Source organism: Schistocerca nitens, chromosome 2, assembly GCF_023898315.1.
Source record: "Schistocerca nitens isolate TAMUIC-IGC-003100 chromosome 2, iqSchNite1.1, whole genome shotgun sequence".
Taxonomy (NCBI): domain Eukaryota; kingdom Metazoa; phylum Arthropoda; class Insecta; order Orthoptera; family Acrididae; genus Schistocerca; species Schistocerca nitens.
In genome coordinates, this window is record NC_064615.1 from 497,731,914 (window position 1) to 497,758,822 (window position 26,909).

Genomic DNA, 26,909 nt, shown 5'->3' on the forward strand with positions numbered 1-26,909 from the left:
CATTTTAATACTGACAAACTCGCTCATCTAAACCTATATCATACTTCCCGTTGGTCTAAAATAATGAAATTCTGGAAGAGGAAAGGTTTCACAGTACAAGTAAAAGGAAAAATATGAATTTGTTCCTTTGTAACTATATCACACGAAAAAAAATTGTCACTTGTTATGCGACTGTCTGTTTGTCCGTCCGTCTTTTAAAGCCCCCTTTTCTTGAGGATCGGGTAGACGTATGAAGTTGACATTTAAGTCACGTAACTATGATCTTTAGTCCTTTGGTGGTGTACAAATGTTGTTCTGAAGTCAATGCATTCAAAAGATACGGCCATTTATGTCACATATTTTGATACTCGCAAACTCATTCATTAAAATACGTAGGGTACTTCCCCTGGACATACAATCATTAAATATAGCAAGAAGAAAGGTTTCACAGAGCACATAATGGACAAAAAAGTAGGAAAATCGTTCATTTATAATTATATCCCAAAAAATATTTCTTTTAACATTTGTTATCCGACTTCAAACTAAAATTAAACCATTCCCGAAAATACTGAAATGGGCGGGACCGATATTTTGCTAGTATCAGCTTCAATAACAGCAAAAATCATCGAGATCATCGATTCTCAGATTTAATGAATTGTCTATATTTTTTTATTGTTCAGCTAATTCAATCTATACAAGATGTAGCCTCTTTAAGTTATCAAATAATTTTTTAAGAGATGTTTCCATGCATCTCTGTCCGCTGCTGTCTTCTGCCAGTTGAAGCCCGCAACTTTCCTGAGTTTCTTATCCCGGCAATCAGGTGGTCTTGGTTTCTCTCTGGGACTCCACTGTACAACTGATTTTGTCCATCTTCCAATCTTTGTTCGTGCAATATGTCCTGCCTACTGCCATTTTAGAGTCTTAACCCGTTCTATAATATCTTTCACTCCTGTTATTGCTCGAATGTCTTCTCTTTTCTGTCGATCTTTCTTTGTCAGACCTAACATTGGCCTTTCCATAGCCTTCTGAGCAGTTCTAAGTTTTCTTTTGAAAAATTCATTTAAAGTCCAAGTTTCACACTCTACGCTAAAACCGGTAGGCCACACTGATCAAAAACTGTCTTCTTTAAGTAGGCTGGCATGTTAGATTTGAAAACTCGTCCATAATTAATTTTGGCGCTAGTGCTGCTTGCACATGGTCAATTTTTTCGTTCACCACACAACAAGTTTCCATACAGTCATCGTTCTATCAAGAATGAAACAGTTCAGTGAGTGCATGTAGAATAACATTAGGAAGCCATTGTACCTCTTCCTGCTGCAATATCCGCAAACGTAGCGTAAATAGTACTTGTTTGTTGGTTGCATTTTAGTTCAAAAGTAATGAATACTTCATTAGCAGTTAAATATTACAAAGAATCAAATTTATGTCTTTGTATTTGTTCTTCTTTGAGCCTTTCGTAATATTTATAACAATTTCTGTCAGAGGAATTAAACCGCCTATACCAGAGTTTAGCACATACTTATGACAATTCATTTGTTAAACTATACTTGAATGAGTTTAGCACATATTTGTGACTCTTCATTTGTTAAACTATACTTGAAAGTTGACATTCAGGTATAGTTTAACAATTGAAGGGGTCGGAGAGATATAGTCATAAGCTACACTTTTGTCGAAATTGAGATATTCACGCTATGACATTCTTAACGATGCCCACCTCATCTTGGATTGAAGAACTTCCGTCTTTCTCCTGCAAGTTGCAGGTGATGTAGTGTAGTTCTATATTCTGCCATCTGGTGTCTTTTTCAGAAGATACATAGTCACAGGTCGTATCAAAATGGCTGAATGCTCACATACATCTGAAGGTGTTTCGCACATTCTAGGCATATACGGCAGTGACAGTAGTGTAAGTGAGGATTCTGATCATTTTAACAGTGATGGTGATGGGTCTTGGTGCCCATCAAGCAATAGTACTAGCTCAGAAGATGTTTCGGTAAGTATACAAAAATATTGCTTACTGGTAAGGTAATCATTGTTCAGCGGCTTGTGAGTTTGTATCTCATAATATTTCTCTCACAGTTGGTCGTCGTCTTTAGTGTTAATGAGAAACCTTTAGAGCCTAATTTGAATGACTACTGATTGCAGTAATAATAGTTGTCATAGTTACGAACTTGTAAGAATATTTTTATTATCAATGCCATTTCAGCAGCATATTATGATTGTGTGGCTTGTGACTATGTATCACGGAAGTTCTGTGACAATTTTTCTATTCATATTACAGCTTGAAATAAGCAGGGCAAATGAAGTATCACCCCAGAAACCAAACTCTTCCAGAAAAAGAAAGCGTAATATTGATCAGAGGAAAAAAATTAGGACCAAACATCGATGTAACATGGGTGAGCAGTATGTGTCTTCTAAAACCAACAAGACTGTTCAGGCAGCCTCTTTGGGAAGTCCTTGTAGTTGTTCAAATAAGTGCTATACGAAACTACTCGGAGAAGAAGAAAATATTCTCCACTCGTTTTGGGACACAGGAAACTTTAATGCTCAGAATACTTTCCTAATGTGTTGTATGACAATGGTACCAAAAAAGCAAAAGTTCGTTTCACTTTTTTTAAACATGAATAGCCCAATTGTCACAAATTTACATTACCTTATTCTACTTCACATTTGTTTATTTCACAGCTATCCAAAAAAGACTAAAAAGCAAATTTCGTCTAGAGCTGTGACATTTTCATACAATGTGAAAGTAAATGGAATGGAAGTCATGATTTGCAAGCAAGCTTTCCTCAGGGTTCATGGCTTACAGAACCATACAAAAAGAGTGAGGAATTTGCAACAGCAAATGAAGTTGGGTCGCTCAGTTTCAAAAGAAGATGGAAGCGGTTTGTGTATTACATTTTACTATAAGGCATCCATTTTAAACAAATAAAATGATGTTGAAATATAATAATAACACAAAGTAATGTTTTAACTCATGTGCTCTTTTGTTTCAGGCAAGCATGGCAGTCATCCACATAAATTTCAAGACGAAGCTGTGCGAGGTGTCAGAGACTTCCACAATGCTATACCAAAATACAACAGTCACTATAGCAGGTAGCCGGATCACTACAAAGTATATTTTGGATGTGATCTAATAACTGCATCCATATTTCGGGACAAATGCTCTGAATACTGCAAGGAAAAGGGTGCCCCTACTGTATCACAAATCAAATTCTGGGCAGTTTTTGTGTCCATATTTAACATAGACTTCAAACTGCCAAAAAACGACACCTGTTCAACATGTGAAGACGTTCTAACAGCAACGGGTAACCCAGAATTACGTACAGAAGAAATTAAACAAAGGATAAAAACAACATGCGTTTCATCTAAGAAAGGCTGATAGTGGGCAAAATATGATCGTGTCTGTAATTTCTCTGGCTAAAGAGAATGTGAAAGAGCACCTTGTAATAGCAGTGGACATGCAAGAAACGTTTCCTATGCCAGAACTAACATCTGGCACAGCATTCTACAAGAGAAAAATATGGACACATAACTATTGTATCCACAATTGTGGGTCAAATAAGGGATACATGATTCTGTGGAATGAGAAGGACGGTGGAAGGGGTTCAGATGAAGTTGGGAGGTGTTTATTAAAATACTTGGAGATAACTAACACTCAAGCCAAAAATCTCTACATAATCACAGGTAACTGTAAGGGCCAGACAAAGAATTGGTCTCTTATTGCCTAGAAATGACTCTCATTGCCACCAAAAGATTTGAATCTCTGTGCAGTATTATTTCCCCGTTGTAGGTCATATTAGACTTCCTTGCGATCGTGATTTTGGTCGCATTGAAATTTATGTGGAAACAGACGTCCAGTAGTATACATTGCAGCTGAATGGGCAGAAATAGTCAAATGTGGTAGTCCAAAAAATTTCATTGTGACGAAAATGCATAGACAAGACTTTAGAATCTTGGGCGATCTGAAGTCATTAATCTCGATACCCACTCTATTCAGATCTGGAGATCCCTCCCGTTTTAGTGAAGCGACTCAATTTAAGTTTTGAGTATAGAGATCCCTTCATGCTAAGTGTGAAGCACTACTAGTCAGATATAGGAACTTTCTTGTCAGCAAATCTACCTAGCAAGAGGAAAGGAAGACCTGCTGACCAAGATCTATTTCAGCTGCCAATAAAATATAGAAAGCCACTTCTAGTTAATCAGAAAAGATTGATGACATACTGTCTCTTATGGCATACATACCTGCAGCATAAGAAAGCTTTTTTCGGTCATGGTCTGGAAATAATGTGAATCATGATGACCTTGAAGAACTTCCTTGATTTCACATTTACAGTGTAAAATAAAGTGTTAGACTGACTTATATGTTCTATATGTGTCTATGTGAAAGTGCAAAAATTGTTAAAAATTACTAGTTGTTATATAATTTTCAAAACAAAACCTTAAAAACGTATTTTGTGTTCTACATTATTTTCAGGGAGACACAGTCATAAGCCATTTTCGACCACATCATAATTAAAATGACTCTAAAATTAATATAATGTAACAGAAAGAAGATCGTGTATTTTACACAAGGTTTGCAGTGTATTAAAGAATAATTAAAAGCTAAAAGGAAGTGTCTATTTTTGTCTTCAACATTTTTATACTTCCATGAAACTTTAAAGTCACTGTGTCTCAAAAATAGTTGAATGTGGCTTATGACTATCTCTCTCCGACCCCTTCAAATGAATTGTCACAAGTATGTGCAAACTCTGGTCTAAAACTCTACGACTAATCAGAGCGGCGGTTTCATTCCTCTGATAGAACTTCTACAAAAGGCTCAAAGAAGAACACATACAAAAACATATTTAGAGAGTTACAACGTCCCCCATGAACCATGGACCTTGCCGTTGGTGGGGAGGCTTGCGTGCCTCAGCGATACAGATGGCCGTACCGGAGGTGCAACCACAACGGAGGGGTATCTGTTGAGAGGCCAGACAAACATGTGGTTCCTGAAGAGAGGCAGCAGCCTTTTCAGTAGTTGCAGGGGCAACAGTCTGGATGATTGACTGATCTGGTCTTGTAACATTAACCAAAACGGCCTTGCTGTGCTGGTACTGCGAACGGCTGAAAGCAAGGGGAAACTACAGCCGTAATTTTTCCCGAGGACATGCAGCTTTACTGTATGATTAAATGATGATGGCGTCCTCTTGGGTAAAATATTCCGGAGGTAAAATAGTCCCCCATTCGGATCTCCGGGCGGGGACTACTCAAGAGGACGTCGTTATCAGGAGAAAGAAAACTGGCATTCTACGGATCGGAACGTGGAATGTCAGATCCCTTAATCGGGCAGGTAGGTTAGAAAATTTAAAAAGGGAAATGTATAGGTTAAAGTTAGATATAGTGGGAATTAGTGAAGTTCGGTGGCAGGAGGAACAAGACTTTTGGTCAGGTGATTACAGGGTTATAAATACAAAATCAAATAGGGGTAATGCAGGAGTAGTTTAATAATGAATAAAAAAATAGGAGTGCGGGTTAGCTACTACAAACAGCATAGTGAACGCATTATTGTGGCCAAGATAGACACAAAGCCCATGCCTACTACAGTAGTACAAGTTTATATGCAAACTAGCTCTGCAGATGATGAAGAAATTGATGAAATGTATGACGAGATAAAAGAAATTATGCAAGTAGTGAAGGGAGACGAAAATTTAATAGTCATGGGTGACTGGAATTCGTCAGTAGGAAAAGGGAGAGAAGGAAACATAGTAGGTGAATATGGATTGAGGGGAAGAAATGAAAGGGGAAGCCGCCTTGTAGAATTTTTCACAGAGCATAACTTAATTATAGCTAACACTTGGTTCAAGAATCATAAAAGAAGGTTGTATACCTGGAAGAATCCTGGAGATACTAAAAGGTATCAGATAGATTATATAATGGTAAGACAGAGATTTAGGAACCAGGTTTTAAATTGTAAGACATTTCCAGGGGCAGATGTGGATTCTGACCACAATCTATTGGTTATGAACTGCAGATTGAAACTGAAGAAACTGCAAAAAGGTGGGAATTTAAGTAGATGGGACCTGGCTAAACTGAAAGAACCAGAGGTTGTAGAGAGTTTCAGGGAGAGCACAAGGGAACAATTGACAGGAATGGGGGAAAGAAATACAGTAGAAGAAGAATGGGTAGCTCTGAGGGATGAAGTAGTGAAGGCAGCAGAGGATCAAGTAGGTAAAAAGACGAGGGCTAATAGAAATCCTTGGGTAACAGAAGAAATATTGAATTTAATTGATGAAAGGAGAAAATATAAAAATGCAGTAAATGAAGCGGGCAAAAAGGAATAAAAACGTCTCAAAAATGAGATCGACAGGAAGTGCAAAATGGCTAAGCAGGGATGGCTAGAGGACAAATGTTAGGATGTAGAGGCTTGTCTCACTAGGGGTAAGATAGATACTGCCTACAGGAAAATTAAAGAGACCTTTGGAGAGAAGAGAACCACTTGTATGAATATCAAGAGCTCAGATGGCAACCCAGTTCTAAGCAAGGAGGGGAAAGCAGAAAGGTGGGAGGAGTATATAGAGGGTCTATACAAGGGCGATGTACTTGAGGACAATATTATGGAAATGGAAGAGGATGTAGATGAATATGAAATGGGAGATACGATACTGCGTGAAGAGTTTGACAGAGCACTGAAAGACCTGAGTCGAAATAAGGCCCGGGAGTAGACAACATTCCATTAGAACTACTGATGGCCTTGGGAGAGCCAGTCATGACAAAACTCTACCATCTGGCGAGCAAGATGTATGAGACAAACGAAATACCCACAGACTTCAAGAAGAATATAATAATTCCAATCCCAAAGAAAGCAGGTGTTGACAGATCTGAAAATTACCGAACTATCAGTTTAATAAGTCACAGCTGCAAAATACTAACGCGAATTCTTTACAGACGAATGGTAAAACTGGTAGAAGCGGACCTAAGGGAAGATCAGTTTGGATTCCGTAGAAATGTTGGAACATGTGAGGCAATACTAACCTTACGACTTATCTTAGAAGAAAGATTAAGAAAAGGCAAGCCTACGTTTCTAGCATTTGTAGACTTAGAGAAAGCTTTTGACAACGTTAACTGGAATACTCTCTTTCAAATTCTGAAGGTGGCAGGGGTAAAATACAAGGAGCGAAAGGCTATTTACAATTTGTACAGAAACCAGATGGCAGTTATAAGAGTCGAGGGGCATGAAAGGGAAGCAGTGGTTGGAAAAGGAGTGAGACAGGGTTGTAGCCTCTCCCCGATGTTATTCAATCTGTATATTGAGCAAGCAGTAAAGGAAACAAAAGAAAAAATCGGAGTAGGTATTAAAATTCATGGAGAAGAAGTAAAAACTTTGAGGTTCGCCGATGACATTGTAATTCTGTCAGAGACAGCAAAGGACTTGGAAGAGCAGTTGAACGGAATGGACAGTGTCTTGAACATCAACAAAAGCAAAACGAGGATAATGGAATGTAGTCAAATTAAATCGGGTGATGCTGAGGGGATTGGATTAGGAAATGAGACACTTAAAGTAGTAAAGGAGTTTTGCTATTTAGGGAGTAAAATAACTGATGACGGTCGAAGTAGAGAGGATATAAAATGTAGACCGGCAATGGCAAGGAAATCGTTTCTGAAGAAGAGAAATTTGTTAACATCGAGTATAGATTTAAGTGTCAGGAAGTCGTTTCTGAAAGTATTTGTATGGAGTGTAGCCATGTATGGAAGTGAAACATGGACGATAACCAGTTTGGACAAGAAGAGAATAGAAGCTTTCGAAATGTGGTGCTACAGAAGAATGCTGAAGATAAGGTGGGTAGATCACGTAACTAATGAGGAGGTATTGAATAAGATTGGGGAGAAGAAAAGTTTGTGGCACAACTTGACTAGAAGAAGGAATCGGTTGGTAGGACATGTTTTGAGGCATCAAGGGATCACAAATTTAGCATTGGAGGGCAGCGTGGAGGGTAAAAATCGTAGAGGGAGACCAAGAGATCAATACACTAAGCAGATTCAGAAGGATGTAGGTTGCAGTAGGTACTGGGAGATGAAGAAGCTTGCACAGGATAGAGTAGCATGGAGAGCTGCATCAAACCAGTCTCAGGACTGTAGACCACAACAACAACAAACGTAGGCCTGACCGTACTTAGCATGCAACTTGTGATTATGTGAACTTTCTACGGAGTGCTTACTAGACGCGTGCTGTTTTGGAGGTGCAACTGTCTGCGGAAGCTGCTGCGACGTACACGTTGGAAGCACCTAGTAAAGTGTGAACGTTCTTTCCGTAGTCAACCGTGGAGATGATTTAGCGAAAGACAAAATTTTTCACAGCAAGGCACCGGAGGGATTCGAACCCTCGATCTCCTGTTTACTAGACAGGCGCTTTAACCAACTAAGCCACGGCGCCACACGGAGAGGAGTGGCCTCCAGTATTGTATATAAATGGCTCTCGAGCTTCTTGGAATGTGTTCACATGATAAAAATGTGCGCCCAGCGTGGGGCTCGAACCCACGACCCTGAGATTAAGAGTCTCATGCTCTACCGACTGAGCTAGCCGGGCAGACGGTACATTATACAAGGTATTTTATTGTCATAGTTCTTTTAATTATTTTGTTGCTATGGTTACTGTTTCTTGTTTATACCACAAACATAACAATTTGAGCATGTTATAAAGGTTCTGTGGTATGCGGCTTGTGTCCACCAGAGGGCGAGCATTGCCACTTTGCCAGGATTGAAAGTCTCACCTAGGCCTTTAGTTGCACTAGTCGAACGTTCATCCGATAGATGGCAGCGCCGCGCAGTATCGAGAGATGCATGCCGGCCGCAAGCGACACCGTTGGTTATGTTAAATGCATGTAAACTTGCGAAAATGATGAAGAATGCTGCCGTGGATGAATTGTTACTATCGTTGCTATCAGCTGATAATATGATTGATGAAAAACGACGCTGCTGAATGAAATATGCAGGGGATGGGAAAATAATCACTCGTGTCCTATTTACTGCTTTTTTTCCGCCTTTGAATGAAGATGATCACAGTGTCGTACGAGAACTGCTTCTTGCGTAGTCGTGAAATAACTTGGATTTGGCGCCTGGACGTGGTAATTTCTTGTAACAAAACCGTTGACCTTTTCTAGTATTAACCATGCGTTCTCGCTGTACTCAGCGTGACCACAACAAAGCTTGTTTTACGGACTTCTTCCTTTTGCGGAATAACAACTCTGTATTTAGAACACTATTTTGAGAGGTACAGGTGTTACTATACTTAACAGATAGAATATAGAATAACGAAAAATAACTTTTTCGTACAGTATGTACATATCGTTTTCGGCAGAAAAAGATAATATTTGGCGCATTTCGCGAAATGTGGGACACACTCGCATTTGTATTTGATGTATCTTTTGGCACAATCTAATGTTGCATTTTCTTATATTAATGCCGGTTTCGGAGAAGTACTGACTATCTTCTGAGCAAAGTAATTGTAGAAATAGTCATTTTACAAGTGCTGTGAAAACGTTCATTAGATTTGGTGGATAGCTTTTTGTCTGACTTGACAACAGGAAAGCGCTTGCAAGACCGTAAATATGTATTCATATGAAACCCGAAGCGCTAGTGATGAATAGCTCAGAAAAAAAAAAAGAATATTTTTTTCATCTTACGTTTATTGCAACAGAACTTACGTCACAAACGTCCGCAGGGGATGGAGTAAGTGGGGGGGGGGGGGGGAGGGGGGGCGGAGAGGTTGCAAATGGGTGTACTTATCATCTCCTGGAATCTGGATCATTCATTAGAGAATCCTCACACACTTCTAGAAGTGATTTCTCTTGATTCCACTAAACGTCTCGTTTAGCCAATAGTAGCACGTATAGAATTTAGTTCTTGTGGCATGACACTCATCGAAACTGACGAAATCATTAATTCCAAAAATGCTAACTCTGCCGTCTTTTCCACAATTACAATGTCATCGTCACATTTTGAAGTTCTTTTATTTCCTCGCCATGAACTTTTAACACCCTTTCAAAATTTGTTCTTGGTTTCTTTTACTGCTTGCTGAATGTGTGCACTGAATAAGCAGGGATGGGCAACAGTCGTGTCTCACTCTCACTGCAAATCCTGATTCCCTTTCATGTCCTGAATTTTTACAGCTGCAGTCTGGTTTCTGTACTAGTTGTAGACGATTTTTCGCTACTATATTTGACACCGACTATCTTCAAAATTTTAAAGAGTGTGTTTTAGTCAATAAAGGGATTATTTGAACAATATTGCTCGTAAATTAAATTTTTTACTTTGCGAAATCACTTTTAATCTTCGCTCTCATGTTCGCTGGAAGAAATGCTTGAACTTAGCGAGATGCCAGGCTTAATTTGCGAGTAGCGTTCGCGCAAAGGATTGCAGCTACTTGTGGCTGAGGCCGATAAACGGTTACAAATACACGCTGTTAAGTGTTTCTTCCATCACCTCCATTGTTCTCTTTGTGAACAAAGTGGAAAATTTTGCTGTAAAATCCACCAATCATATTTCAGAGCAATTGTCGATTTAGGAAAAGTGCGTCCGACAGAAGCAACATATATAATGTCTATCTACTCAGCCTCACAGAAATTGCGTTTTTATTTTACATATTTATCTACATCTATACTCTGCAAACCACACGGCAGGCGGTACATCCCATTGTTAACTGTTATTGGGGCTTCTTCCCGTTCCATGCATGTTTGGAGAGCGGGAAGAATGAATGTCTCTGTGCGTGCTATGATAAATTATTCTAATCTTATCCTAATGAGCTCTATGTGAGCAATACGTAAAGGGTTGTAGTACATTCCTAGGGTCATCATTTAAAGCCGGTTTGTGAAAATTAGTTAATAGACTTTCTCCGGAAGGTTTATGTCTTGTCTTCAAGAGTCTGCCACTTCATTTCCTTCAGTGTCTCTGTGATACTCTCCCATGGACCAAACAAACCTGTGACGATTCGCGCTGCTCTTCTCTGTATACGTCCAATATTCCCTTTTAGTCCCACATGCTTGAACAATATTCTAAAATAGGACGCACAAGCGACCTGTAACCAATCTCCTTTGTAGAATGATTGCACTTTCCCAATATTCTACCAATAAACCAACGTCCACCGCCTGTATCACCCACGAATGAACGTGTGTGATCACTCCATTTCATATCCGTACAAAGTGTTACATCCAGGTATTTGTATGATTTGGCCGCTTCCAACAGTTACTCAGTGATATTATAGTCATAGAGACTACGTTTTTTTGTTATGTGAAGCGCACAGTTTTATGTTTATGAACTTTTTAAATCAAATTGCCAATCTTTGCACCACTTTGAAATCGTGTCAAACTCTGACTAAATATTTACGCAGCTTCTTTCAGACAATACTTCATTATAGATAACTGCTGACAGTCTGAGGTTACTGTTAATATTGCCTGCAAGATCATTATTGTATAACATGAATAGCAAGGGTCCCAACACACTTCCCTGGGGTACACGTGAAGTTACTTCTACATCTAACGACGAGTCTCCATCCAAGATAACATACTGCGTCCTCCCTAGCAAAAAGTCCTTTACGTAAAGGCGCGTGTCCACTAGCAAGTAAACTTTCGCAAGTCGCTTGCAGAAGCTACTTCTGCAAGTTATTTGCATGTGGAAACACCTGCAGCAAGCTGACTTCCGCAAGTTTCGTCAACTTGGAGAAGTAGCTTCCGCAAGCTAATGTAAACGGTTCTCCTAGCTTGCTGCAATTACTTGCTGGACTTGACGGTTGCGGGAAATTTATGTTTCGTTCCTACACACCAAAAGAAACCGAAGATAATATGGTAAGTGAAACAAATTTAATATTCTGCATATAGTATTTATTACTTTTATTACAGATGTATTTATGTTTACACTCTCATCAGAAATCAACTGAAATTTAAAGGCATCTGTATTGCCAGGGTGCTCTCCTTCTGGTGAAACGTAGTTTGTGAATTCATTTCTGACTTCCTTGGTCATCTGTGGCCAATTATGTATGTTTATTGGTTCTAGCGGTATATTCGTTTCTGTCCATATGAATTTGCGCCATTCTCCTTGCGTCTGTAAATCTTGAGAATCAAATGTGTCAGATGGGGCATAAACGGAATTTCTACTCTCTTCTGTGAGTAAAAAGTTGTGAAGAGCACAAATCGCTTTGACAATTTGCCTCGATTTCTCTGGTTTTAGAAGAATTTGCATTCATAATACTCGATAACGTGTCCGTATAAGCCCAAAAAAGTTTTCAGACACATTTCTTGCTCTAGAGAGCCGATAATTAAACACACGATTTTGCACTGGCTGGCCTCTAAATCGGTAGGACTTCATAATATAATTTTTTAGAGCAAATGCATCATAAGAAACAATGACGTAAGGTATATGCATAGTTCTATCCGGTACATTTCGAGGAACCGGTACATTCAAAGAATTAGACTCCAGACATTCTGACGGTCTACAATTATTAAAAACTCCATCATCAGATATTCTACCATTACTGCCCACATCGAAGTATATAACTGTGTAGTCATGTCCAATCAGTTCCAATGGCACAATACTGTGATTCCCTTTATAATTAAAGTACACACTGCCTTCTTTCTTGGAAGCCTGTATGACTATATGTTTTCCATCCATAGCGCCAATACAGTTAGGAAAATCCCACATATTCTCAAAACCAGTAGCGATTTGTAACCATTCTTCTTCTGTTGAAGGTACCTAAAATTATAGAAAACAAAATTATATCTGAAATTTATCCCTTTGAAGATAAATATTACATTACAATGTTTATTTTAGGGATCAGAAAACGCTAGCGAAGATGATTAGCGAGAGACAGGTACAGTCCAGGAGAAAGCACAGGGAGGAAGAATTTTGAAAAGAAAAAAAATACCGTGGAAAATTCAGACACTATTCTAAACAAAGCAATAGAAGCGATGCACAAATCTGTTGATGAACATCAGGTGTTTGGTGACTATGTGGCATCGGAGTTAAGGTTATTAAAACGAATGTCAAGTCGAAAAAAATTAAAGAGGATAAAACAAAAGGCAGTACTCGACGTATTTGAGGAAGATGAAACTATAACTAATTCTTGGATGACAGGTGAAAGCAGTTTCATCTGCACACCATCAGAGAAAGTAATTATTATTTCTGAAAACTGCCTAAGTTCATCATCCACAAGGAAACTGTTTCTGCTTAAGCGAATTATTTGTGTGATTTATGAAACATCAAAATACTAACCTTCAAATACTCTCTTTTCAAACATTCATATAGAGCCACACAGCAGTCCGTAACAACTCGAGAGACTGTGCAAATGGGTACTCGGAAAAGGTACATCAAAGAGTGGAAACTATCGTCTAAAAATTAAAAAAAAATTAATTCTGTGAAATAAATATAAATGTACGACTATTGACAATAAGTATTTATTTGACATTTACGTGTTTTATTCTCTTACCTGTGGCAAAAAATCGAAGAGTAATTAAAAGACGATCTCTTGGTGATATAGCTTGCCGCATATTTGTATCCTGTTTACGAATATTTGATTCCACAATTGACAAGAGGTGTTCAAAACTTGCATAAGACATTCTCAGAAAGGTTGTAATCTGAGCAAAGTCCTCTGATTTCAGTTCGTTCAGTAGTGTTTCTTGGAAACTTAAGCATGAACGCCTCTGTATCCATTTCTTTACCCAAACACTTCTCTTTTTCTTAACTTTTCGTTTTTCATCACAATATTTCTTTAACAACGACAAGACAACAACACTGGCGGCTGCTCTGGTTTGTGCACACGACACCGTAATCTACAACTTGCCTGTCTCACAACGCGAACTGTAGTGGATACACTTCCGCAAGTACTTGCAGCAAGTTCCTGAAATTAACTCGCCAAAGCGACTTGCAGAAGTCAACTTGCGCAAGTTTTCGTACTAATGTAAACACCTCAGCAAGTACTTGCAGAAATTACTTGCAAAAGTTACTTGCTAGTGGACGCGCCCCTTAAGGAAACTGCGTGGTTTGCCAGTCAAACAAAGCCGACAACTGCCGCTGGAGAGCGCAGATCACGCTAACCAGCTCGTCCCTTGCGCCGACGGCGCTGTGTCCCGTGTGGTCGGATGTCCTGGCCGCGTCCACGTCCACGTCAGCTACCTCGTCCCGTGTTGAGGACGGCTTTAGTCTGCAGAGTCGACAAACTCCTTAGCGCGCAGTGCTGGGGTGAGCGTCCTGGCGGGATGGCGCACGCAACAGTCGCGCCTCCTCACAGGCAATGTACAAGTTACATCATGGGGACGCTGGCCTCCCCGAGCATTATTACGACTGATGCAACTTATTTAGTAATAAATCAACATTCTGCCTACGACGCTTTCAATTTGACGCGCTGGACAACTACTAGGCAATTACACACCACTACTACCCCGATCCGCTCAGGGCGGAATACAAAACTACCTGGATTCTTGTCGCTAATGACTCAGTTCCACCACCCGCAGTGGAGGCTTTCCACTCTCAGCCATTACAGTTGGTGTTAGCAGTGGGACTGACGTCTGCACAGCTGATCCCAGGACCATGATTCCATCTGCAACGTGCAGCAATAAAATGCAGTGGAATGAATGTGCTGACTGTTGTGAAAAATGACTGGTAATTTCAAGCAATTTTATGTTGTAGTGAAAAGTGTGTTTTTCGTTAAGTAGATCCAGCTTTTATAATGTAAAAGCTTACATTATGATAAACGAAAAGACTACCATCTGAAGCAACTGATTAGATACCGAATGAATGCTTACAATCGACCTTCGATTGACAAAAAGAGCAGATGGTTCATCTATCACACACTACATTCCAACACATTTCATCATTTCCACATTTTGCTCCATCAACATCCTCTTCATCAATGTGTTTTGTGGTCGGCTACAATTCTACAAATGGTGTCTACGAAAGCTGCTAAGTAACTTGGAATTTCTGTGCAAGATTTTGTTTACAGATGAATCATTATCTACAAAACATGCACACATTAACCTTCGCAATGTCCACTACTGATCAACGGAAAATTAACACTGGCCTAGGGAGGTAATCTGCCATCGTGGGGTGTCAGCTTCTCAACAATCGCGTCAATGGAGCCGGTTTTATTGATGATACTCCAGATATTCACAATTTTCTACAGTTCCTAACTGATGTGCTGTCGTAGTTATTAGATAACAGTGGGCTGGGCATAATGCAATCCATGGGTTACCAACATAATGGGTGCCGTTTCCATTCCGCACAAATAATTACAGACATTCTTAACAGAACATTCAAAGAGCTGAAAAATTCATATTTCAATACTGCCAAGAATGTTGAACAAATAATTCTTTATTTGTTATAGATTTAGATCATCTTCAGGCAACACACATTTATTTACTATAGCCTACATGGCACTGTTCTTACTTTGGTGTCAAATAAAATAAAAGTGCACTGTTGTCAACAGTAAATACATTATACGGCCAATAGAAAAATAAAACGCTACTTCTCGGGCAAAAGAAATGTATGGCCGTACTTCAAAATGCATACCATTAATAGAAAATTCTGGTAGATGTTGCGAATCTCACGTTATTACAAAAGTTTTCAGTGGTATAACTTTCGGCAATACATATTATTCACTCATTCTGATATGCGTCTTGTTTTCATTAGTCCTATCGGTAAACAAATTGTTGCTCTAAGCTCTTCATCTTCCAGTTCTAAATCGACAGTAAAAGCTACCCTCATTTTTAAGTACTGTAAACTGTGAGGTGGACCGTAAGCAGTCGGTCTGTTTCTGGAAAAGAAAGGTGATTACACTATATTATCAGCCAACTGTGCATTTTCATCAGCTCTAATCCTCTTATTTCTACGAGTTGCAAGTTAATTATTTGATTTCTGTGTTCAGCCAGAGATGTAAAAGTAAGTTTTCCAAGTGCCACTGAGTGTAAATCACCAATGTTCTTCTCTGTCCCTTCAGTGTGAAAGTACTAAGGGGCTGCTGTATCTACATTACACCTACTGTTCTCGTATTTAATTACACAGCTCTCTTGTGTTGTCTGAAGCACAGCTGACTGATTTGTGCATATGACCTATGACCTCTATTTCTGACTTGCGTTGCTTTGTGCTGCTTGGAACTCTCGTGCAGTACCTCACCTGTTCATATGCTGCTCAGATTAGCTGCGATGGGTGGCCTTGGACTTTCGATAGCATTATTACCTAAAAATCGTTGATTTAGTTTAAGAATCAGAACTGTTTTCAAATATTCAACGTATGTGAAGCTGTAGCAGAGCACTTCATAATTCGCAGAGCACCTGATTATCTGCAGCCTTCGCTGGACAATAACTGTATTATAATCCAAGTTAGGATACTATGGAACAGGACGACTGCACTGGAACTTAAATAAATCTCTGTTTTGACCCACCCTACGTTATGGTCACATGAGAACTTCGACATGCTGGTTTTCGTATTGCTAAGGGACCATGTAGTGATTTTTGTAACTGGTAACCCAAAGTATAAGAAGATGGTCACATATGCTTATTTTTAAGATGATCTATTTGTTGTGGGTGACACAGAAAACAGGTTCAATTCAATATTCATAAATTAAATCAGATCTGCTCTAACTACAGTCACAGGACAATAGCCACACAGATAAAAAATTAGTATTGATAATAATAATAATCCAGCTGAACATATCTTTCTTTTTTATTAGGTTGTGATGTCAGTTATAACTGTAACAATGGTAAATAGATAAGACTAAACAGATACTGAACTGACAAGAACAGGATCTGGGAATAGTATAATGCCAATCGAAAATAAGATACTGTTTGGAGTAAAATCTTTTATTGTTTACCCCGGAGTGTGATTTTTTAATTACAAAAGCAGGTGATATTTGTTCGTCACAGACACCGAGTTTCAAAACAAACTGTTAGGTTCTGAGAAACACTCAAAAATTTATCAAAATTTACGCAGATTCTGTAGTGCACATGGCAAACAGCTGACACAGGAAATAATATATATGCGTTTGTGAAGTTAACAGAAAACCGACACTAGCATCAGTACGTACAAAAAAAGCATACACACTGAAAAGCAAGCATAAGGAATTGTTATCTTACTAAATTGCACAATAAGGGAATGCAGGAATCGGAAATAATGTAGCCGTCTGCAAAGCAGACATTTGCACCAATAAATATGAATCACGAGATGAGAAAATTAGTATTAAAAATTTAAAGCTCTACGTGCACGGTTGTGAAGCAACCAAAAGGAACCGCTGTTGCACTAATGTGCAAATTTAGTGCAAATTCAATGAAGCTAGAAAATTCAGAATATACTTCTGTGAAACAGGCTTTTGGATGAAATTCAAGCACGCTTTTGGATGAACTAATTTCAATCACACAGACAAAAAGTAAATAAATAAATACATAAATAAATGAAAATATAATTTTACATACATGGCTGTGAAGCAGCCAAAGGGAATTGAATCATTAATAAGGATATTCATAGCAGGCAGTGAATTGAAAATAATGTACAAGTATGGAAATGGAATTTTGCTTTTTTACTTTACACACACGGCTGTGAAGCACCAAAAGGAATTCCTATTTGATTATTATGCATTATCATAAAAACAGAAAATTTAAATCTTACTCGTCCGTGAAATAGACCTAGTGATTCACCGAGCACTTTCATAAGCAACAAAATTTTTAACAAACGAATGGTCTTAAGAATGCAAATTGGGCAAATGCAGTAATGGCTCGATTTCTGCCGACTTCTCAGGCAGTTCCTCGACATTTCTCGCACACACACTCAGAGTACAAATTAAACTTACACAGCAAGTTATGACAGTCAGTATGCAGAACCTCAATAACCACATAAACATGACGACAATCAATTAAGTCCCTTTGGCCAGCTAGTATCAAATAAGAAAATAAATACACACATCAAAAAAAAATTTGCAAACCTCGGTTCCGATAGTCTATACAGAAAATTGGAATGGAGATCAACATAAACATCATTTCCGCCATTTTTATTACTCATGAAAAAAATCAACATAAACATTATTTCCGCCATTTTTATTGTTCATGAAAACAACACATTGCATGTTGTACCACCATAAAGCGAGACCTTCAGAGGTGGTGGTCCAAGCACATCCTCTTGCGTGTATTGGTCGTGACATACTATCCACAAGTTCATCAAGGCACTGGCGGTCCAGATTTTCCCACTCCTCAACGGCGATTCGGCGTAGCTCCCTCAGCGTAGTTGGTGGGTCATGTCGTCCATAAAAAGCCCTTTTCAATCCATCCCAGACATGTTCGATAGGGTTCATGTCTGGAGAACATGCTGGCCACTCTAGTCGAGCGATGTCGTTATCGTGAAGGAAGTCATTCACAAGATGTGCACGATGGGGGCGCCAATTGTCGTTCTTGAAAACGAATGCCTCGCCATTATGCTGCCGATACGATTGCTCTACCGGTCGGAGGGTGGCATTCACGTGTCGTACAGCCGTTATGGCGCCTTCCATGACCACCAGCGACGTACTTATGCCCCACATAATGCCCCTCCAAAACCTTCCTGCACTCGCTGGACAGTACGTCTAAGGCGTTCAGCCTGACCGGGTTGCCTCCAAACACGTCTCCGACGATTGTCTGGTTGAAGGCATTTGCGACACTCATCGGCGAAGCGAACGTGATGCCAATCCTGAGCGGTCCATTCGGCATGTTGTTGGGCCCATCTGTACCGCACTACATGGTGTCGTGGGTGCAAATGGCTCTGAGCACTATGGAGCTTAACATCTGAGGTCATCGGTCCCCTAGTTCTTAGAACTATGGACCTCGCCATGGACGTCGGGAGTGAAGTTGCGCACCATGCAGCCTATTGCGCACAGTTTGAGTCGTAACACGACGTCCTGTGGCTGCACGAAAAGCATTGTGTAACATGGTGGCGTTGCTTTCAGGATTCGTCCGCGCCATTATCCGTAGGTATCGGTCATTCGCTGCAGTTGTAGCCCTTGGGCGGCCTGAGCGAGGCATGTTATCGACAGTTCCTGTCTCTTTGTACCTCCGGGGTAATGCGAAACTTTTTCTGATATGTGTATAAAAAGGCACTAAAATACAGGACACAATAATAGACACTGAAGTTAAATCCAGAAAACACATACGCCTCATGAAGCTGAATAAGTAGGTCTACTTGTTTCAGAAAGATTCTTATCGCCAGGGTGGTGATGCCCACAAAGGCATCGGCCTAACACGGCCAGTAGAGCGATCCGCATCGGTTTAATGTCAGAATAACCAACGACAGTCAGAATGACTGCACAGGGAGGGGGTGCTGTCTCGCGACTTAAAAGTCCACAAAAAGTTGCCCGCATCTCGTGGTCGTGCGGTAGCGTTCTCGCTTCCCACGTCCGGGTTCCCGGGTTCGATTCCCGGCGGGGTCAGGGATTTTCTCTGCCTCGTGATGGCTGGGTGTTGTGTGATGTCCTTAGGTTAGTTAGGTTTAAGTAGTTCTAAGTTCTAGGGGACTGATGACCATAGCTGTTAAGTCCCATAGTGCTCAGAGCCATTTTTTTCCACAAAAAGTTGCTCGCTGTCGTTCCTGTATCAGGCAGAAGCAAATCACAGACAGTGTATGTGACCAAGTCCACCAGCCAAAGCAGCACGAACACGCCCCAAGTTCAGCTCCAGAGTATGGCCTGTCACTGCACAGGCAGGGTAAAGTTGCAAACTCCCCTTTATGCGGAAGTGCAGCCCGAGGTGCAAGCCGCTACACCAGGTGCGGCTCTATCAAAACAAGCCAAACCACAGGCATCACGTTTGAGATGCGCTTGCAGAGCCGTCTCCAGGCGCCATCACTCGGGAAGCCAAGAAAGCTGTAGATAAGCAACGCTAGCCAAAGAGTTTCCCCAAGCACAGGAATCGACATAGCCATACGCATGGTTCAGATACCGTTCAATGCAGCTTGAAAGGAAAAAAACTAGAATAGAAACAGATGGCTAAAATAAGAAACAGCGAAAGAAGGGATGAATGGGAAACAAAGATGAAACAAGGAAGTGGAAGAGACATTTAAATAGGATGTGTAATAGCAGAATAGAAAAGCTACAAGCCAGTGAGACGGAGTATTGGAAGACCTAGGAAGATGTGAGACCACCCTGTAGTGCTTAACCTCCATAAATACTTCTCAGTCGAGCCACAAGTCTTTAGAAGGTGGTACAGGCGATTTACAGTATGACTGCTCAGTCTTATTCACCGGTAATACGAGTTTTAAGATAACCCTTCCCTGGATTACCTCACTGAATCGACATGCAGAACTTCCCACCATCTGTTATGTGAAACGTTCTCACAGATGTAGGTTGTAGCAGTTCTCGTAATGTACTGGAATTGTTCGGAGGTGTGAATAGTCCAACTATGCAGCTACGGTTGGGTTTGCAAATTTCTTATCTACTTTAAATAATATTTACGGTGCATTTATTAACGTATACCGTAAAACAGTTCATACGCAATTAATCAATTAATTCGATAGAATATAAAAAAATTCTTAAAATTGAGAGCACTGGCGACACAAGAGATCAGATCTGGAATGCATGCAAACACTGAACAGATTGGCACACAACAGAAAGCTCTAGCTAGTATATTTCGTGTGACTCAGGGATGAGTCATACATCGTCGGCAGAATATTAATTATCATTTGCTTCTTAATATAAACAGTTAACTGCAATTATGATAGCAAAGTTTTAATTCCTTAGGACGCCCTTTACATTATTATGTCAAAATTGTCTTATTTAGTATAAGAATATATATGAAAAAAAGCAGAAGTTTCACGTCTAAAAGTTGGCGAATCCCCATCGTTTACAATTACCAAGTAAGGCTAGGGGCGCACAGGCGGTCTTAGTCGGCGCGATTGAACAACCCCTGTCGCTGGGTACATTATGGTGCGCACACAGTTACAGGAAAATCGCGAGTACTCTCAGTGGCGCCAAGGATTTCATAGAAACATCTTGTTAGGTGGCGATTTTACTCTGAAGCAGAGCAAGACAACAGCACAAATACCGTTACTGGCTACATCCAGTTGTTAAGTCAAAGACTGTTGAAAGGCCAGTTTTACAAATTACGCGAAGAGTTACCAAAACACCCGAAATAAATACCTTCAGTCCTTGAATAGCTTCGACCCAATGGTTCAATCAATAGCACCTAAAATAACAAAATAAGACATGACATGGAGGAAGTCTGGCGGAAATATGTACCACCTGTAGAGCGCTTAGCAGTGCCACTGAGGTAAGCATACTTTTATTGCCCTTTTACGTCACTGATCAGATACATCAAGAACACCGCTACTATAAGTCAAAATTGGCGAACCTCTTTCTTGTGAAAACGGCAAAACCAAGTTGTGCATAGAAGTTTCTGAGTTCTTGTTGTCGTTATCAGCACAGGGGCGCAGTTTGTGGAGGTTACGTTTCATTTAGGACATTTGACGAATACGGCTGAAGGAATGAAGTTGGAGAATAAGTTGCTATGACGCATGTTCGACTGCCACGGAAAAATTGGTGAAAGCTGATAATATCTGGTATCCTTCATCACGTTCAGTATTTCTACTTTCGCGTAATGTTTTTGTCCCCCGGCATAGAGACAAGCATTAAAGCAAAATTTTTGTCCTCGTTATTAGCAGCTGGGTAAATGTCTACAGACGACTGGCTTGATTATTGATTGCCAAACAGTTTTTAGACAGATCTGACTTTCCAACTTGCACTGGTGCTGTGCACGGAAGGCATGTATGACTGAAAAACAACCTGGTATCAGTGGCTTAGAGTTTTATAATTACAATAATTTTTTTCGACAGGGTGCGGTTGGCGCTGACTATTGTTTCACCTGAAAGACGTGGACTCATAAGGCACCAGTGAGTATACTAATGTATTGCAAGAAATCGAACACCTGTCAAAGATTGAAAGCAAATCAGTCAAACGTTCCAAATCCTCAAAAATTCCTTCACGGCGAGTAAGGAGGAGAACTCCAGCCTTTTAAATTTTGCAGGAGATGAAGTATTTGTACTATAGAAATATATTTCACGGCCTTATTCTAAGAGAAACCTGACAATGAAATGGCGTGTTTTTAATTAATGACTTTGTCGTTCTCGTAGAATGGTGGAATGTACTTTTGGGATTTAAGGTAACAAGTGGTACATATTTCATCGCTCTATCGATGTGTATGTCGGTTTTTCAGACATTGTCATAAAAGCGTGTTGTATTCTACATAATTTCGAAAGAAGAAATCACGGTGACCGATCAAGGACGAGTCACAGGGATGCCTTCAGCAAAGCTGTGAGTCTATAGGAATAAGAGCTGATATGTGGCCTGCAAATAAGGTATTATTTTGCAAATTACTTTGTGACTCCGCTGGCATCAGTACCTTGACCATATGACAAAATTTAAACTGTGGTAATGGCGAATGAATAAAAATAGTAAACTATGAAACTTTTCTGGTCCAGACAGTTCAATCCTCTGTCTGCAACAGAATGCGAGAGCGACTCACTGTCAGAAATAGCGTCGCTAGTGCGCGCGAGCCCATGCCATTGCCTGTGATTCATTCAACATCTGCTACTATCGCGTCGCAAGTGAAATAGGGCCCGTCGCGTCTTTTAAATCGCCGCTACAGTTTGACAGCAGGTGCGCACGCTAGTATCCAGCCACCGCGTTTCACTCTTGCGACAAATATATCGGCAGTGCTCGCCAGGCCTTTAGTTTTGCTCTCACGACTTGCACTGCCTTCCCATCCCATTGACATACTTTCAACACCATGTGACGTTACCAACCTAGCAGTCTGCGCTCCAACCGTGGGGACTGCTTCTTACTCGCCACAGTGACGATCTGTATTGACGCTTTAAGAGAGCGAATTATTCATCTTAACCGCAGGAAGCTCTCAAAGAGAGGGAATGATTGGAACAACAAAGAATCACACAGTCTAAAATTCCTTTAAATGCAAAGAAAAGGCTGCTTAAATTACGCACCTTGTAACACAAGATGATGATGGCACGGTAGTGCAATAATTATTGGTATCTTTTTATCGATCAGGTAGCGTTTTTGATTATTTTGCCATAGCAATTTGTAAATACCGCTACAGTAATTAGGCCATTACCCGAACAATTTGCATTCCGAGTGCTCAATAAAACGAGTGACGTATGTAAAATTTTTGTAAATGGTATGTATTGCAATTAACATATGAATCAATAAAAAGAAAAAAAAATCATGTTTCCGCCCGGGATCGAACCGGGGACCTTGCGCGTGTGAAGCGCACGTGATAACCACTACACTACGGAAACGTTGGAATAATGGCGCTATGAAATGAGTATAAGCATTTCCCTGTAGAAGTAATTCAAGATAACTTGGAATAATAGTTTCTGAATGTTATTTTGTCAATGTTAATATGAGTTTTTAAATAATTACATCTAAAATGCATCTAAGTAACATCTTCTGCTGATGACTTTTTTATACCACCAGTAATTTTCAAATGACTTGAAGCGGACAGCTTGTGAGTATTTTACGCTGTACCATAAAAAAACTTCTTCCCTTTCGTTTTATTTATTAGGAACGGGAGGAACGATTCCTTATATATATTTGTATGTACCGTAAATTAAATTGACAGATCACTGGTCAAATGGATAGTGTGGTTTCTTTGCGAGGAGCATATGCGAGCGGCACAGTCACATTTATATTAAATTCTTGCATTTTTCGCTGAAACCAAAACTTTCAAATTTCAAAAGAAATTCTTCCCGAGGAAACTTACATCTGTCTTTAGCGACTAGTTTTCTCTGTAAAATTCTCGCATGAGTGGAACAGGTCTGTGATTAATGCACACTCAGGGCCGACTCCAGGGACTTAGCCACCCCGTGCGAAAATTTCAAGTGCCGCTTTCCCCCCTCCTATCCCTGACGCCTTACTTTCACGTATCACACTCATTCGTCTGTTGTGAATATGTCTATAAGATCAAAGCAGCAGCATGTGATGCGTTTGCGGTGCAAAGATATAACTCCAAACCTAATACGTCAACGAAGATTAATTTACGTCACCGACAGAGCATACAACTAAAATCTGTTCAATTTTTCTAGTTCCTTGAGCAGAGGATGAGCGTTTTACGGATTAACTGTTTTTGTGTAAATCGCAGGTTCCTGAAAGCACTTTGTACAGAGACGTTTCTCTTCACATGCGGTACATATTCGTCGCAGGACATAATTAAGACAAATAAACAAAAGCACGTCTATTCACTGCGCATTGAACAATGGTTGGGACACCGAAAGATAAATAAATGTATACGATATAATCTACTGTTGTTATTGTCAATATCGGTACCAATGGTTAATCGATTTAAAAATATCTCAGGGAACAATAAAAATAATGTGAAACCTCCAACAATCAGTCCGCACAGGCAGATGACATTTGTCAACTTATTTCGCTATTAGAGAAAACAAACGTAGGCATAGCCTCCAACAAATCCACACTATGCAAATGACTGAAAAAGTGTGACATACATAAATCAATCAAACCTAAAATTAATTAATAACGTGTGCGAAAGACTTGGCTTACAAGACAGATATTTTTCTTCCTTTGGCACCAGCGAACTTCTGGCTTCACCAACACTGAGATTATTTCAAGTTCACCTTCAAGATCGACAAGACTAATGCCCCTAGCCTGTCGGTGACTAAAACTGTCGCACAGCTTGGAACACCTTTCACTTAGAATGTCAGGTGACATGTCCTTAATTTTACTAATCTCACACAAAAAATCAAAAAAGCTCACTGTGACTTTTGAGTTGTTGAAATCCTCACTCCGAGCGCATATTATAAAATCCAGTACTTTGAAACAAATATCTACTTTGTACTGCAATTCTAGATCTTCAATTTTCTCATCTCCCTCATATTGGAACTGTTACTCCTTCCTTCGCTTTCGTATCTGCGTTTTGCCGCCTATGACTGGGTTTTCTGTATCGAGTTGGTTTGCCACTTGCCAGTTCCTTAGCGTGAAGCAGATAATCTTGGAATCTGGAGTCCTCCCTGCAGTTTGTGAAATGCTTTGTTATTTTTTCGAGTAAGTCAACAGCTTTCGAAATATCTGCGGTAATATTTTGTAGGTGTCTGCTGACGACAACACTGATATGGAGTAATACATCATACCAATTACCAGTGAACAAAGGAACGAAAATCACGAATAAGGTTTGCCAAAGTAGAAGACTCACGTGCAACCATTCTGTCTGTTTTCAACTACGGCATCGTAGATCTCCCCTATGTTATAGCTGAGAAGAGCGATTGCATCGATCCTACTTTGCCATCTTGCAGTATTTAGTGGCTTAGACGTTAGGTTAGATATATGATCATTCAGGACTGCCCAGCGTCGTGTATACGCAGAAAAGAAATAATAAACTTTCCTCACCAAACAAAAGAATGGAACTGCGTACTCTTATGCTTTTGCAGCATCATTCACAACTAGATTTAAAGAATGACTACTGCAGAGAACATAATCTCCCTTAGGATTTATATCTAAAATCCTCTTTTGCATTCCTATGTTCTTGCCTTTCATGTTAAAACCGTTATCATAGCCCTGGCCCCTCATGTCCTCCAAAGGTATTTTCATTTCTTCTAACAATTTATGACAACCTCTGTAAGCCACAAACTAGACGCATCTCTTATAGGTATTAATCCAAGAAAATGTTCACTGATATTTAGATCGCACGTATCGTGATCAGTAGAAGTCACATACACCAAACGCACTATCATTATCATTTGCTCAACACCAGAAATATCTGGTGTACAGTCCAAAACTGAACTATAATATCCAGCAGATCTCAACAGAGTCAATATTTTATTTTTAAGTTTTTGTTGGAGGATGTGAATTGTTTCATTTTGTATGTTTTAACCCAAATAATGACGAGACTTATTTTCACTGCGCGTTGTTCTCCTTCTGTGCTCGCTGAGAACCGAATCAAATTTACCAAATAATTCGACCAATTTTAAGAAATTCCCATTGATGTGAGAGAAGAGACACTGTCTAGCCAAAAACTTGATAATTACTATAAGACGTTCGATTACACCTTTCCAATGCCGAGTTTCTGAATTTAATATCTACAGGGTTCCTGCATCGACAGTATTGCCAAATTTTAATCTTCTGGCTAGCTCCACCCACTTTTGGTGCGAATCTAACTGCACTTGGGCCCTATCGTGGCTAGCTAATGTCTCAGAAATGTGCCGCCAGCTACTTAATAAACAGAAGTCAAAAATATTTTGATGTTCGAAAAAAGATTACAGCTGAAACAGAAAACAGCATTTGCACTTATTGAGTCAACTAACCACTTCCGCTGAACAATTTCACCATTGCACGAACTGTAACTGTAATTTTGGAGGTAAAGCGACGATTAGAATCATTCCTAGGGCAGCTCTCAAATCACATTATCTGTTCCGGAGGCCCTCTTTTGACTAACGTTTCCTACAAAATCACCTATTTTGTCGGGCCATTTTGTGGGACCTGAATCAACTACATCACTGACAGTTTGAGGATCAGATGAGCACTTGCTGGAATCAGCTGGAACAGTGTCACATTCATCAGAGAGCTTGCATACAATGTCATATTTACCCTACGACGTTGAAGGTACATATTCATCTACCGAAGGCTTGCTCTGATTTACGTTTACTTCTGCATTTGTGCTTACATCATTCTGATAAAAATCTTCTTTAAGATGGAAACTTTTCCCAACGAAAATTTCAATGTTTTGTCTACATTTTCTCTTTCCGCTCGTCTTTTCCTATACTGGCTGCCTCAAATGCGCTTCCCGAAGTCAGACATTCCAACAGTTTATAAAATTCGCAGTAACTTATAGCCTAATGAAAACGCGTCGCGTCACAGTGAGAAAGCGTTTTCACACCAAACTAATAATACCTTGGCACTGCCAGCTGAATGTACAATTATCAACTTTTAACACAAT

The 26,909-nt window shown here is 39.8% G+C and overlaps 3 non-coding genes across 3 annotated transcripts; all 3 read right to left on the reverse strand.

The window, feature by feature from the left end:
- Nucleotides 1–8,315: 8,315 nt before the first annotated feature.
- Trnat-agu (transfer RNA threonine (anticodon AGU)) lies at nucleotides 8,316–8,389 on the reverse strand. Its single transcript has one exon. It is a non-coding gene; the product is annotated as a tRNA-Thr (tRNA).
- An 80-nt stretch (nucleotides 8,390–8,469) lies between these two features.
- Trnak-cuu (transfer RNA lysine (anticodon CUU)) lies at nucleotides 8,470–8,542 on the reverse strand. The gene has a single exon. It is a non-coding gene; the product is annotated as a tRNA-Lys (tRNA).
- A 14,644-nt stretch (nucleotides 8,543–23,186) lies between these two features.
- Nucleotides 23,187–23,259, reverse strand: Trnav-cac (transfer RNA valine (anticodon CAC)). Its single transcript has one exon. It is a non-coding gene; the product is annotated as a tRNA-Val (tRNA).
- Nucleotides 23,260–26,909: the final 3,650 nt, after the last annotated feature.